The sequence below is a fragment of the Clarias gariepinus genome, chromosome 1 (assembly GCF_024256425.1).
Source record: "Clarias gariepinus isolate MV-2021 ecotype Netherlands chromosome 1, CGAR_prim_01v2, whole genome shotgun sequence".
Classification (NCBI taxonomy): Eukaryota; Metazoa; Chordata; class Actinopteri; order Siluriformes; family Clariidae; genus Clarias; species Clarias gariepinus.
The window spans coordinates 16,485,879-16,498,854 of NC_071100.1; the positions used below are offsets into that span (position 1 = coordinate 16,485,879).

Below are 12,976 nucleotides of genomic sequence, written 5' to 3' on the forward strand. Positions count from 1 at the left end.
CGCGGAGTTTAGTCCGAGGTCCGGAAAGCAAGGCGCGGAGTTTAGTCCGAGGTCCGGGAAGTACGTGATGTGGTGGAGAATAGTAGAGTGGCATGTGAGTGGTGCAATGTGACGCGCCCCAGGGACTTAAAACAAGGACACTGGAATTCCGCCCTTTGATCCCCGCGCTGAGGACAGCGCGAGAAAGAGCTGCGCGATGTGTATAAATCAATGTGTGTGTGTGTGTATAATATGAAATTTTATTTGATTCAGGTATATATTAACTCATGCTAGGGTACTTTTACTTCGCTAAATTTATGAATTACACTCAAAGTATCAAATCCAACAACTATGAAGTCTGATTTGTTACCATTAAACATTTTATATCTACTTATGTTTATTTTTCTATTTATGTTTTGCTGGCGAAATACATTTCAGGCAGAGACGTCTGCTCGGTCTTGTTAATTTGTTTAAAAAAAAACCCAATTCTGCGAATTCCCCCAGCAGCGAAACCGGTTTGATGACTTCACACCTGTTGTAAAGGTGAGATGGGGGATTACAGTAACTGTGGGTGCGCTTCACCTCGGAGCGCTTTCGCGTTGTATTCAATGAATAGACTAAAACAAAATCATGTTTGCTTCAGCATTGGAAACAATATTGTATTAGGCTAACTTTATTAAAGATTATACACTTTTGTATTCTTTGTCCACACACGTGGGCATCTTTAAATTTGAATAGAAAATAATAGTGGGCTGGTAGGCACGTTATTTTTCATATAACTTAAACGGCTGAATGAAGTTAAATATACACAATAAATTAATAATTGCGTTTGCTTTACATTTGAGCACTCATGTGTATATTAGCTTTTTCATTGCATATATACTACCATATCAAATATTTGTGTCTAATACTGTTTTTTTTTCTTCATATTTTAAAATGTAACCTATGTATCTACAGTATAAGCATATTTAACTACTTCAGGAGTGAATGAGAAATTTGGTCGGTCTGGCTTTTAGATAAAGTTCTTAATTGATACAATATAATTTAAATAATTATCGTATTATAAACATGATTCTTATTCTCTATATTCTTGTCAAGTATAGTCCTTCATGTCTGCATGTTTCACACGCATTTATCATCCTTTTGATCAAAACGCTGCATTTTGTTAAACAAACACGCCGATGAATGAATTTTTAAATGAATCTTTTTGCACACACGCGCGCGTTACAATAATAATAAGAATAATAACAATAATAAATTCGGAGCACTACTACTTATAATAATAATAATTCTGAATGAAGAAAACGCAGTCAAAGAAGTATCATCATTGAAGGAGAGAAGAAAATGAAGAATAAATACATATCAGTTTGAGCTTAACACGTTTATAAACTCTGTCGCTTGCTGTCAATGGGCGCCTAAGAGACATAACACATTTTTCGGCTTCAGTAGACACACAATACTTTAGACTGAAACACGCCTGCCCCCTACAGGTAATGAAGGGCATTTTATATTCATTACTAAAACAGACTTTCGATATTTCTGTTTAGCTCGGGGAAAACAGAAACTGTATCACAAGAAGTGAAGAACACATTCAAAACCTGCCACAGAAGCACTTTCAGCAAGAAAACATATATGACGTCCCAGCAATACAGCATTGGTCAATGACCATTAAAAAAAAAAATAATAATAATAATAAAACAGCTGCCTATACGGAAGTCCTCCTGTTGTGTGTCGGTGCTTCAGATATCAAACTGTGCATTTGGCGTTTTGCAAACGTCAGGTAGAACCGAAGTTATCATTACCTTTAACATGTACATTTGACCGCTTGTATTATCATTTATTCAACAACCGAAAACAACCATAAAAACATGTGATCATATGCCTCTGTGCTGGTTCTTTGCCAATGTGAGACAATGTGCTGAAAATAACGATATGTCTCTCTATATTGCACGACTCGATATATAACTCATTAAATCACAGTAATGCGAAAAATGGCTAAAATGTCGTGAGGTTTAAGGGCTAATAACTGCTCATGAATTCCTAATCCCTCTCTAACCTCTGATCAAGGGCACTACTTGGTGTGTTTAACTAGTGGACTACATAGTGCATTAGCTTTCAACACTCTTAGGGATTCAGTCTGAAACCCAGAAGTTAACTGAGCAGATATTGTAAATAAAGTGAAAATATAAATAGAAAGATAGAAGATTTACAGGACTGTCCACCACCTCCATGGTTTATTCTCCTCACCTTTTGGCTACACAGTACCGGTAAGAATATAAAACTCCAACTGGAGCTGTATAAATACTGTATGGTGTTAATTTAACACTGCTAATTTAATGTGTAGTTAATTAACATTTCAAATTCAATATTTAATTAATAGTCAGTGTCGGATGAGAGAGAAGAAAGAGGCGGGGCTTGACGTAATTTGCAGGGCCTTATACACAGAGTGTGTAGCGCGCATGCAGGGCACTCTGGCTGATTCCATAACTTCTCACACACACACACACACACACACACACACACACACACACCTGTTATCAGCTGATAACTCCTCCTACACACTCCCTCTCTAATCTCTACAGTCTCTTCCACTCAGTGTTTCAGTATAAAATCTCGCCCCTGGTCCTCTTCACTCATTCACACTCAGACTCTCCACTCGAGCATGGTGATGTTTCTGAAGCAGTAACTTTATGAAGACCATTAAACAGCCTCTCAGCAGCTTATTAAAAGAGTTTTACAGGTTTTTGTGACATTTTCCACTAAATCTAAACTAGTGTTGTTCCACTTGATCTCCAGCTCAGCTCACACCGGCCCTGCTCAGCCGTGCTCACACTGTCTCTCTTTAACTTTAATACAATCATCTACAGGAAACACTTCTCTGTGTCTAACTGTGTAAATGTTACTGTATTGTGATGCTGATCACATGGTGTTTATATGTTCAGTGTTGTACAGAATCACATGAGAGAAAGTCTCTTACTCACCAGTAACTTTTAACTGGAGTTCATTACTGTAGTGTGTGGTGTAGACTGGTTTTCCTCTTCCAGCAAAGCACCTGTACTGACCTCTATCAGAGACACTAACTGGGCTGAAGGTGTAGGTGTGTGTATCAGTCTCAGTCTTAGATTGCCTGTTTTTCTCCCAGTAAAACCTCCATCCAGTAGACTGTGGTGTCAGTGTACAGGTCAGAGTCACTGAGTTTCCTGTCAGGACGTCTCCAAGACTTGATGTGAGCTGAAGTTTAGGTTTTTCTGTTAGAAATGAAATACAATTATAAATTGTGAAGTAGTCTTTAGTGCACTAATAACGTCTACAGTAAAACAGTAATATTCTCTCTGTGATGATGCAAAACAACTCATGACTGACTTTAAACTGTTGTAGAATTTACATTTAGATGTGAGGAGAATAATAAAAGGATATTAAATATAAAGCTTCACTGTGATTACGATGAGAGTCAGAAAATATCTGCTGTGTGATAAAGCAAGTCTTTAATCTCTCTCTCTATACATCACTTTATCTTCATGGGAGTTTAGTCTAAAGATTACTTTGGATAATGAACAACTGCACATCTGGCTCCAGAAATGGTCTGGTATTTTTTGTTTCACATTTTGTGTTTTATTTTAACATTAAATTAAGACGTATTACCACCTCACAACAAGCAAACAAGCAAATGACTGTACAACATTCAAATGATATGAACACAGTGCAGTAAATAGAAATCTGCACTCAGTAGGAGGTCTAATTAACATTCTCTATTTAATATTCTCCCTCAATCACCTGCTTATTTACACATTTAATATAACCATCATTTAATGCACATATAATACAGCAACGCCTCATTTAGCCATAATTCTTGGATGTTGTGATGACTGGAAGGATTGTGATTATTCCTTTAGTAACCAGTTATTAACGCAATTAGATGCTTTAAGATATAAAAGTGAAAATAAAAAGTAAACAGAAGGAAACTATAAAGTCATTATAAAGAAACTCCGTTACAGTGAAAAAGCTGTAATATATAAAAAAAACCCATAATAAAAACTAACAACATCTGTAATAAAGTTATAACACACTCACACACTCACCTGATACAGAGAGTGTAACAGGAGCACTGATCTGTGAGAGCTGAGAGTCACTTTTCCTCGTCCCTCTGCAGGTGTATTGACCCCTGTGAGTGTCTGTAACTGGGCTGATGTCTGGGTTGACTGTCCTATTGTCTCTATACCAGCTGTATGTCCACTCAGTGTCTCTTCCTGTTTGTATGTCACACCTGAAAGTCACTCTCTCTCCTCTGAACACCTGGGTGTCAGGCGTTATATTCATCACAGGTATAGGACTCTCTGTGAGAAAGAAAAATACCTTTTTAATAAATTAATTAATTCCCAACAACATCATTTAATAACACATCAAAATAAAATACAGTATATATAGAATAAAATACAGTATATTGTGGCGTGGGCGGGGTTTTGGGACTAGTAACCATCATGCTTTGCGGGAGGGGTTGTTAGGTGTTCACCCTGTCGAGGAAAGGTGTTTGGGGTAGTGGCTTCGGCCAGGGTGTGTGTGTATGAGTTAGAAGTGTGTCTTGTGGATCTGTGTTAAATGTGTGGTTGTGTGACTTATTGTGGGATGCTAAATAAATTACTCCCAGCCATTTGCATTGGGCAGCCAGGAAGCTCACTCGTCTCTCCACCATCCTTCCCGGCGATAAAACGCCACAGTGGTGTCAGAAGTGGGATGGAGAGTAACGGGTTAGAGCGCACCCCAGAGCAAGCTACAGCTCCGTGCGCCGTCAGCCGGCGAAGCGACCTGCAGCTGCACCTGCCGTCCTACAATGGCGCTGTCACGCCCCACGCGTTCATCGCCCAGGTGGAGTTAGCCGCCGACTTTGCGGGCTGGTCCCCGGCGGAAACAGCCGTCCGGGTGGCCCTCTCGCTGGAGGGCAAGGCGCTCCGGTCGTTGGAAGACCTCCGGGCAGATGAGAGGAAGGACTGGGCGAAGCTACGGGAGTCGCTCCACTTCCGGTTCGGCGCGGGTGACCGCCAGGAGGCCGCGTGCGAAGAGCTAGCGACCCGCGAGCGGAGCGCCTCCGAGCCGCTGAGGGCGTTCGCCATGGATTTAAGATATCTCGCACGCCAGGGCTACCCGGAATTCGGGCCCGTCCAGCAGGAAGAGCTAGCTCGCCGTGCGTTCCTGCGGGGAATTCAGCCGGTGCGGCTGCGCGAGCACATCCGGTTAGCGGCACTGGCTTCCCTGTCTGAGGCGCTGCGCGAAGCCGAGCGTCCTGAGCCCATCCTGGCAGAACACCGCGGCGAAAGAGCCGAGCGTTTTCCCGTGGCTCGGGGCCGCTCGGTAGGTGAACCTAGCCGGGGACAGGGCTACCCGTCGCGGCTAGGCCTCGACTCAGCATCCGAGATTCCGGGACGACAAGGACCGCCGGACCACCGCGGCAACGTTCCCCGGCCTGAGGACAGCGTACCCCAGCCGCCGTTACAACTAGCTGCGGGGAAGCCGCCTCCCACAGCCGTCTCTGTTTCCCCAACTGCCGGGCCCAACTTCCGGTCAGGACGTGTAGGAAATCGCGCGGGCGTCTACGTGAACTGTGGCCTGGACAACGTTTCGCTACGGGCACTCGTGGACACCGGCTCTACAGTTTCGCTGCTGCGCTGTGGAGTATTAAAACAGGGCGAGCGCGGTTGTATGCTGCCGGCCCCAGCCTTGACTATTCGCACCGTGTCGGGGAGCTATTTGGAGATACGGGCCTGTCGCACTGTGCGTATACAAGTAGGTGCAATCAGTCTTTCTCATCCATTCTTTGTGGCAGACATTGAGGACGATTGTATCTTGGGGTTGGACATGTTAGAAAGGTGGGGTGCGGTACTGAATCTCGCTGATGGAACGTTACGTGGTAACTTCGGGTTAGCCAGGTTGCTAGTTCCCAAAGCGCAGCCGGACGTGTTAGTAGCGCGCACCAGGGGGGCGGAACTTCTGGTGGACGCGCCATGTAAACATCCGGTAGCAGACCGAGCGAGAATAATGGCCGAGCTTATGCAGCGTAGCAGCATGGGGCTGAGTCCGACACAGACCGACACAGTGAAGTCCCTTTTACATGAATTCGCGGACATGTTCGCGGTAGATGAGCGCGAGTGCACACATACTAATTTGGTGCAGCACACGATTGATACAGGTAACGCAGCTCCTGTTCGGTTACATCCGAGACGCCTTCCCTTAGCTAAACGAGCCATCGCCGAGCAGAAGCTGCGTGAGATGGCCGATTCGGGCGTCATAGAGCCAGCGTCCGGACCGTGGTCTTCACCGGTTGTGTTGGTGCGTAAAAAGGACGAATCGTGGCGGTTTTGTGTCGACTACCGGCGGTTAAACGAGGTAACGCGCAAAGATTCCTATCCGTTGCCGCGAATAGATGATGCACTGGAACACGTTGCGGGCTTGGCGTGGTTTAGCTCGTTAGATCTGCGTAGCGGGTACTGGCAAGTAGAGCTCGCCCCGGAAGCGCGACCTAAAACCGCGTTCTCGATCGGGCAAGGGCTATGGCAATTCCGGCACATGCCGTTCGGCCTATGTAACGCTCCAGCTACGTTCGAACGGTTGATGGAGAAAGTGTTGGCCGAGATTCCGCGCAATCGTTGTGTCGGCTACCTGGACGATTTACTGGTGCACGGCAAGGAGTTTGAGGTCGCGCTAGCTAATCTACGGGAGGTATTTTTGGCTATATGGCGGGCGAATTTGCGGCTCAACCCGAAAAAGTGCCAGCTGTTGCGGCAAGAGACCGTGTTTCTGGGACACGTGATTAGCGCAAGGGATTGCCACCGATCCAGCCAAAATTGCCGCGGTACAGAATTGGCCTGAACCGTTAAACGTGTCGCAGCTACGCACCTTCCTCGGGTTAGCCTCGTACTATCGTCGGTTCGTGAAGGATTTTGCCACGATCGCTAGTCCGCTTCACGGGCTCACGAAGAAGAATCAGCCGTTTCGCTGGGACGGGGTGCACGCGCGCGCTTTCACTCGGTTACGGGAAGCTCTGGTCACGTCGCCCGTTCTCGGATATCCTGACGCGTCTCGTACGTTTATCCTCGACACGGACGCAAGCGATGTAGGGCTAGGGGCTGTACTGTCTCAGGTTTCCGAGGGTAAAGAGCGTGCTATCGCCTACTTCAGCCGCGCGTTGTCCGGACCGGAGAAAAATTACTGCGTCACGCGGCGCGAGCTGTTAGCGGTCGTCGCGGCCCTTAAACATTTTAGGCCGTATTTATATGGGCAATCCTTCTCGCTGCGGACCGATCACGCTTCGTTGGTGTGGCTGCTTAGCTTTAAAGAGCCCGAGGGGCAGTTAGCGTGCTGGCTCGAGCGGTTGCAGGATTATAATTTTACCATTCAGCACCGAGCGGGAAAACTGCATGCTAACGCTGATGCTTTATCCCGCCGGCCGTGTAGCAAAGAGCGTTGTCGGCACTGCGAGCGGGTTGTAGAGCGCGTGGGTGGTCGCGACATAGAACACTCTCCGACCCCCGTGAATGAGAACATCCTCCCTGCGCAGTCCTCCGGAGCCCCCGTCGGTAATCAGCCGACCGAGCCGGCGTGCAGCCGAGTGACTGCGTCGCCTAAATCATCACCTGTAGTCGTTCCGCCTGTGCCGCAGATGGACTGTGATCAGCTCATTGCCGAGCACAATAACGCCACAATATCTACACTTTGACAGTATAATCTCTCTCATTATTTCAGACTTTACAGCATCTTACATTCAGTGGTTTCAGTATAAATATTACATCTTACTCATTAACACTCAGGGTTTTTTTTTATTTTTTTTTATGCTGCCCAGGATATTGTACAAATTAATTACATCTGCTCTTGTCATTTTTTTTTATAAAGCAGTTAATTTTGTCCAAGTAATCTGACTAAATGAGAGACTTCCCACGAGTGATGATAATGGACGATAACAGCACTGGAATGTTTACATGTTTGGGATCTACATGTATCACTCCTAGGCGTTCTACAATTGTTAATTACAATATCGGTCACAGCATCAGTAAAAGTAGATCTGCACTTGTAGAACACGTCTCGCAATCATCAAAATCTCACGAGGGAGCACTACTAACCTGTGTCAGCACTTAAACACCACAAAGCCACATACGATAGCTGCATGGCTAAAATGCCGACCACCAGTGTGTCAAGTAAGTCCAATACCACCAACAAGAAGCACTGACCGAAATGTTTGAAAACATAACTCCATATGAACGAATACAAAACATCATGTGGAAATTACTGAGGCAATAACAGATATGTCCATCAGTACTGAGAGTTTATGCCTTTGATAAATACACTTGATAAGCAGTACAGCATGTCCTACCACAAGCATTTTATAGCTACTAACTGGAGCTACACAAGAAATGCAGACAAAGAGTCACAGCTTATGTTTTGCTGGGAGAATATTGAGCAGAGATTTACCAGTGAAACCAGTTTGTTAACCTCGTCTTTCTAATGTCACGAGTACTAAATATTTTATATTTTCACATATTCTTATATACATACAAGAATCTTTCCCTGAGAAAATGACTTGTTGCATGAATCCACACGAAGACCTTCAGGCTGTTTAAATAATAAGCATCATGCTTTTTGCTGTTTGTGTCCAGGATTTAGATCAAACTCCTGATAAATGCATGCGCAGATTTATTGATAAAAATTTAGAAATACTCCCCCAAAAATGCATACATATACATTTGTCCCGTTGCGGGTGTATCGGGCTGATGGTACGCCGTGGGCTTACAAAGAGCAGGCATAAATGCAGAGGGTTCTTTTCAAAATAAAGAGTTTTTAATTGACAAACTACTTACATGAAAACTAAAACAAAGGCTCTGGAAAACATCACACTCAGGTGTTTAGGAAACACACACAGACTCAATAACTCAAACACTCAGAGATTCCTAAAACAAATCACATAGGGATGCGGGAAACCTTTAACACTAGCCTAGAGTGGGGACAGAGACTCACAGTCAGGCTCTAATACCTGAGACATACACACACTCGCTCTGTGTTGTGACACAGGCTCTATTACACACAGGCTCTAGGCTAGACATATCACCCCCGTAGGGCTGTGACAAAGGCTTAAAACACATCTCATATACACGTAACCATAGTCCTTGCCGGTGGAATGAAACCTCATCTGCTACGAGCGCCACACACACACTCCTATGAGCGAGACTCACATTCGTGCTCCGGTGTGAGTGGCCCTTAACCACACATCACGCACACCCACCTCATGCACCTCACGCACCTCACGCCCACCCACCTCACGCACACCACGCACACCCACCACGCCCACCCACCTCACGCACACCACGCACACCCACCACGCACACCCACCTCACGCACACCACGCACACCACGCACACCCACCTCACGCACACCACGCACACCCACCTCACGCACATCACGCACACCCACCTCACGCACACCCACCTCACGCACACCCACCTCACGCACACCCACCTCACGCACACCCACCTCACGCACATCACGCACACCCACCTCACGCACATCACGCACACCCACCTCACGCACATCACGCACACCCACCTCACGCACATCACGCACACCCACCTCACGCACATCACGCACACCCACCTCACGCACATCACGCACACCCACCTCACGCACATCACGCACACCCACCTCACGCACATCACGCACACCCACCTCAAGCACATCACGCACACCCACCTCACGCACATCACGCACACCCACCTCACGCACATCACGCACACCCACCTCACGCACATCACGCACACCCACCTCATGCACACCCACCTCATGCACATCATGCACACCCACCTCATGCACATCATACACACTTCTTCACATCTTACACATCACGCACCTCATACACACACACACACCTCATGCACATCCTACACATCGTGCACCTCATACACACACACACCTCATGCACATCCTACACATCGCGCACCTTATACACACACTTCTCTGCACATCATACCTACCTCTAAGAGCAATACACACACACACGGACTCGTAGAGCAGACCCAGGCTTAGAGCTTAGATTAAACACAAAGAGAACTTCTAAAGAAAAGGGGAAAGACACTAAAGACACACAGACGAAACAAATAGGAGTGACTGAAAACAAAAGGACACTGGTCACATACTTAATACTCACAAACGAAAGCAAAAACAAAGATACACTTAATCACATTTAACATAACAAACATGCCCTCAGAGCCAGTTCAACACAAAAACTGAATTCAAACCAAACAAAACCAAACAAAAGCCCACTAGACAATATTAATGCTTGACCCAGTTTCCCAGAACTAACAGCTTTTTATAATATCCTTAATGAGCCACCTCGGTTCAGGTGAACTTCGTCAACACCTGACCGAGGTGCCTTCTGGGAAACTGGGTCTTCTAACAAAACTACACACAAAAAACAAACATAGCCACAGTGCCCTCTAGGGGCAGTCCCTTATAACATTAGATAAACATAGCCTGTAATTCCAGATACTAGATATTTATTATTCTTTTTTTTTTCTGTATTGTGAGTTTAGTCAGCTGTACTAAAAGGAAACAAATGGATTTTGTTGTGTGTTTTAAAACCAGAGAAAATTGCAGCACTTCTGTAAAAGGCAGCGTTTATTTAGCGAGTATATATTTGTGATGTCGCTTTAGTGATTTAACATTTTGTCTATTTTGCAAAAGTTGCCGCTCTTTGTGATTTAAGTATATTATGACCAAAACTTCAGAAATGCAACATAATACAAATATATATTCTTGCTAAATACTGTAAACGCGGTCTTTTGTAAAGTAAAAGAGCATGCCGTGGGTTCACGTGAGGCTCTTATTCACACTCACATTTCACCCAGTCACAGACAATGTGCATTCTGCTGTGTGGTTGTTTGTGATCCAAGTATTTTATGAGTGAAATAAAGCTGCTCACTTCTGCAGACACTTTCACTTTGCACGCTTCATCTCCTCTTTGATCAAAACACTGCCGATATGAGCGGCTTTGTTTCAGTCATAATATACTCAGATCACAAGGAGGGGCAACCTTAGCAAAGCAGACAAAATGTTAAATCAGTACCCCAGAAGAACAACATAGCACAAATACCGTATACACTCGCTAAATAAACGCTGCCTTTTATAAAGTGAAAGCGCGCAACGATTGTGAGCAGCTTTATTTAATTTATTCATAAAGTTATTGTCATAAATTCACAACCACATTCCAGCTATTCATGGTCAAATAATTATTCAACACTGGACACAAACAGCAAAAACGCATGATGATTACTATTATTTAAAAAACCTGAAGGACTTCGTGTGGATTCAGGAGACGAATCATTTTCTCAGGAAAAAAATCGTACTTGAAAATATATATATATATATTTTTTGTTTCTTTATTCAAGCCCTTCCTGTTTTGTTGGACACAGACATGCATCAGCACATCACTCCCCCAAACAACACAGCAAATAGCATTTACTGACATCTGAAGAGAGTTGTTTACATAAATCTTGCATGTGAATAGAACATCAAGCGTGGGGACGGGGCTCCAACACGTGTGGACACGAGAATCTGACATACGTATGTTTTTTTATTTTATTTTAACATTAACTTAGTATAAAACATTTATTTGGCAATAAATGTTTTGGAAACAAAACTTTGTGTATATATTTTTTTCTGGGTTGCTAAAAAAAAGTAATTGGCATCACGTTTACCCAACAGACACACACACACACACACACACACACACACACAGAAAAGCAAATATCCCACGTCTACAGGAGTAATGTCTGAATGTCTGAATGAAGCCATGAGGAACATGTACATAAAATTGCTGCATGTGTATCAGTAACGGAGGGGGGGGGGGGTTGGGGGGCGGGATGAGGAACTTTAAAAGATGAAAAGTTATACTGAAATGTTTAATTGTATAATTTACAACTATTTTATGACTAATCTGATCCAAAAATATAGAACTAATAAAAAGATAATCCTTCATTTGGAAAAAGCACAAACACAATGTTATCACTCCTCACAGTGTGTGTAAATACACTCAAACTAAACGTCTACATATTAGAAAGACATGATTAAGATTGTTTTAATTTTTAATATTCAGTGACAGGCAGACAAAATTACCTGTTTTAATGTCCTAATATTTATGAACCTAACTGTTAATCTCTCCCACAGTTGTGTTTAGTTTATTGGTTCAGTGTTTTTTTTTTCCTAAATTTGACTTTAAATGAATTAGAATATTTAAATGTCATGTTTTTACAGCACATTACTGTTCATTTTACAGATCTTTATCATTAATATGTTTATCCTTCACAGAACTCTGTATCTTCATCAGCACTGAGTGTCAGCAGGGGAACAACACACTAAAGGGAAAACACACTGATCTGTGAGCAGTGACTGACCCTCTGATTTCTCTTTATGATTAGATAAGAGTGTGTACAGTGTGTGTAAATGTTGCTGTGTTGTGACGCTGCTCACATGTTCAGTGTTGTACAGAATCACTTAACAGAAAGTCTCTTACTCACCGATAACACTTAGTGAGAGATCATCACTGTACAGAGTGTAGTAGACTGGGGTTCCTCTTCCAGCTCTGCACCAGTACTGACCTCCATCAGAGACACTAACTGAGCTAATGGTGTAGTTGGAGTAGTAGTAGGAGGAGGAGTGGTAGTATTGTGTTTTAGTCCCAGTCCCAGTGCTCTGTGTGGGTGTGGTCCAGTAAATCTTCCATCCATTAGACTGCAGATCCAGTCTACAGGTCAGAGTCACTGAGTTTCCTGTCAGGACGTCTCCTTTAGGTCTTGATGTGAGTTCAGCTTTAGGTTTTTCTGTTAGAGATTAAATACAGTATCAGAATGTGAAGTAGTCTTTACTACACAAATCACCTCTACAGTAAAACACTATTACTCTCTCAGTGACGACACTAAACACATCAGGACTAATGTCACATTGTTTATGAATTTTCAGTTAT

General features: G+C 44.0%; 1 pseudogene; it reads right to left on the minus strand.

The window, feature by feature from the left end:
• The window catches only part of LOC128520456 (Fc receptor-like protein 5), a 74,417-nt pseudogene that overhangs the window by 30,582 nt on the left and 30,859 nt on the right, over positions 1–12,976 (minus strand).